Raw genomic sequence first — 3,674 nt, forward strand, 5'->3', positions numbered from 1 at the left:
TCCCAGCTACTCGGGAGGCTGAGGCAGGAGAATCGCTTGAATCCGAGAGGCGGAGGTTGCAGTGAGCCAAGATTGCGCCACTTCACTCCAGCCTGGCTAACAGCAAGACTGTCTCAAAAAAAAAAAAAAAGATCAAGCTTCCGTTCCATCATACCTTAGTTCCAGTTCCACCCACTAGCCCTATGACCAAATATTGTAATTTTTAATGTGTAGAAGTCCAGTTCCTCAAAAGTAAATCGAGGACAATTTACTTTTATGGTGGGGTTTGATGATGTATGTGAATGAGTCCAACACTGCCCAATAGGCATCCTCTTTCTTTGGGAATTGACTAGTCCTGGGGGGCTGTCCTTGCATGATACACACACACATACACACGTTTTCATCCAAAGTTCCTTGCTTAAACTCCCACAGCTCTTGTTAGTCTTTTGTTTATAATGTTGGGGGCACTTTAGGCTCAGAAGCAGGCCTCAGAGAACAGAATTCTCTCTCTCCCTTTCTGACCTTCTTCTGCCTTCCTTTGACCTGTTCCTTTTCCCCCAAGGCAGAAATCTTCCCCCAACTTGGTGTCTTGGATCTGGCTATAAATAAGTTATTTGTCAACCTTTTCTGATTGTAGGTTGTAAGACCCCCATTTCAGAAGGGGTCCTGCCCTGTACCTTGGAGGAAGGAATGCTGCACAGAGGCCAAGACAAATCTCGACAGGCCTTGCTGGGTTCCCTCACTCAGTCTAGACTATAAGTATGAGATCATACCTTTTGGTCCAAGCGCATTTCTACATGATTATCAATCATGCCTATCCAAGGAAGTCTCCATAAAAGGGGAAGTCTCCATAAAAGGCCTACGAGGACAGGATTTGGAGGGCTTTCACATAGGAGGTTCCTGGAGGGTGTCACTCCCAGGGAGGGCATGGAGCTTCCATGCCTCTTCCCCCATACCTGGCCCTGTGCATCTCTTCATCTGTATTCATTATAATATCCCTTGTAATAAACCAGTAAATGTGTTTCCCTGAGTTCTATGAGCCTCTGTAGCAAATTAATTGAACCCAAAAAGGGGATCATGGGAATCCCAAATTGAAGTTGGTCAGACAGAAGTTCTGGAGGCCCATACTAACTACTGATGTCCAAACCAGGGGCAGTCTTGGGAACTGGGACCTCAACCTGTGGGATCTGACATTATCTCCAGGTACAGTGCCAGAATTGAATTGGAGGACACCCAGATGATGCCCGCAGCAGAACTGATTGCCTGCTTGCTGTGAGGGAAAACCCCCCACATATTTGGTCACAGAAGTCTGTGTTGATTGTTGTAGTGGTGGTGTGTGAAAAGAGGAAAACTACAGTCTGAGTTGGTTTTTTCCACAAACACCTTCTGACCAGAGCCACAATGTCTTCCTGAATTTAAGCTTGCCCTTCTCTGGGCCATACTCCTTTGTCCCAGTAATAGGTCAGGACTACAGGAAACTGGGGTTGCTGAAGGAGGACACAGGGTTCTCCCCCTAGAGCCAGCTCTTCCACTGTGTTCCTGGATTTGACCAGGATGGGAGGGGAAACTGCTAGGTTCACTGGATTTTGGTGTGAGTAAAGGTGGAAATTGATATGTTTTCTGTTTGGATTCTTGACCACAGAATCTACAGTTTAATGGTTTAACTCTCTAAAATCATTTGGAGTCCCTGGAGAAGGGGTGGTAGGTGTGTCAACAAACCATAATGAACCTAATCCTGGAGCCTAAAGACAAGCTTTGGCCCTGATGAAGAGGGTGAGATTACAAGCTTTACATCAATTATGTGACATCTTAGCCTCTATCTGAAATGGCAGTGTTCTCTCAGGACAATACAATTTCCAGGGCAGCCTACCACGCCCAGCCTCTACGTGAAATTTAAAAATTAGCCAGGGCCAGGCTTGGTGGCTCATGCCTGTAAACCCAGCACTTTGGGAGGCCAAGGAGGGCAGATCAACTGAGGTCAGGAGTTCGAGACCAACCTGGACAACATAGCGAAACCCCATCTCTACTAGAAATAGAAAAAATTAGCCAGGCGTGGTGGTGGCCACCTGTAATCCCAGCTACTCAGGAGGCTAAGGCAGGAGAATCGCTTGAACCCAGAAGGCGGAGGTTGCAATGAGCTGAGATTGTGCCATTGCACTCCAGGCAGGGCAACAAGAGGGACACTCCATCTCTAAATAAATAGTATGTAGAGATGGGGTCTCACTGTTGCCCAGACTGGTCTCAAACTCCTAGGCTCAAGTGATCTGCTTGCCTCAGCCTCCCAAAGTGCTGGGATTACAGGTGTGGGTCACTGCACCGAGCCCAGGTGAACTTTTTTTTTTTTTGAGACAGAGTCTTGCTCTGTTGCCCAAGCTGGAGTGCAATGCTGTGATCTCAGCTCACTGCAACTTCCATCCCCCGGGTTCAAGTGATTCTCCTGCCTCAGCCTCCTGAGTAGCTGGGATTACATGCACCCGCCACCATGCCCAGCTAATTTTTCTATTTTTGGTACAGACAGGGTTTCGCCATGTTGGTCAGGCTGGTCTTGAACTTCTGTTCTCAGGTGATCCATTTGTCTCAGCCTCCCAAAGTGCTGGGATTACAAGCATGAACCACTGCGCCTGGCCTGAACTTTTATTCTAGCTCTTCCTTCAAACTCCTCCAATTTCTCCAGGCTTATGAGGGTGGCATATCAGTTTCCCCAGACAAATCCTGGAAGATAAAAGTTAGCCTTTGGAGTTAGGGATAAACAGAGAACAGGCTGTGTGGAAAGGGCATGCTTCATGGAGGAGACATTCAAGCTAGGCATGGAAAATTGATTAGAATAGAGATGGGTATGGGAAGGCCATGTTGTTGGGGGAGGCCGTGGGAGGGACAGTAAACAAATACTGAATGTTTTCTGAATGCAACTGTGTATCTAGGTTTCCTAGGCTCCTGCAACCTCATCAGTGCTTAGAATGAAAGGGTTGAAGTTTAAGGAGTCCTTGGTCACTCTGATGGAAGTATAGTCTTAGCCAAGGTGACCCTGGAGGCCAATGTGACCTCCAGCAATCTTTCTCCAGCCCAGAAATGCTGGGCTTACTGGACAAGCCTCCTTAGAGTGATCTAATCCTATCCACCAAGCAATTCCCTTGGAGGCCCTGTGCTCTTTTTTTTCCCTGTAAATGTAGCCAGAGCTCAGGCCCCCAAAGATGCAAGTGGCACTATAAACAGACCCTATCCCCCAAAAGTAATCTGCCTAGGTGTACTTTCGCACTTTCCATCCCAAGGAGAGGCAGAAACTGGAGCATCCTGACACACGACATGTGGGGATGAGATGGGGCATTGATCAAGATTTGGAAGAAGAAGGCATCAGTGAAGCCCTCGGGAAACTGAGGCAGAATCGCTTGAATCCGAGAGGTGGAGGTTGCAGTGAGCAGAGATCGCTCCACTGCACTCCAGCCTCGGTGACAGAGACAGACTCTGTGTCAAAAACAACAAAAAAGTTCTAAATCTAGATATGTTCCCAAGACTGAAATGCACATGTAGAATTGATGGCAAACTGTTACTCCTCAGTTGCAGATTTTGATCTGACAGTTCTAGAAATGCTGTCCATAAGCCTCTGGCGGAGACAAATCCAGGAAATCCTTGCTCACATTAGATGCACAGTAGGCCAGGTGCGGTGGCTCACGCCTATAATCCCAGCACTTGGAGGC

Source organism: Colobus angolensis, unplaced genomic scaffold (genome assembly GCF_000951035.1).
Source record: "Colobus angolensis palliatus isolate OR3802 unplaced genomic scaffold, Cang.pa_1.0 Scaffold372, whole genome shotgun sequence".
Taxonomy (NCBI): domain Eukaryota; kingdom Metazoa; phylum Chordata; class Mammalia; order Primates; family Cercopithecidae; genus Colobus; species Colobus angolensis.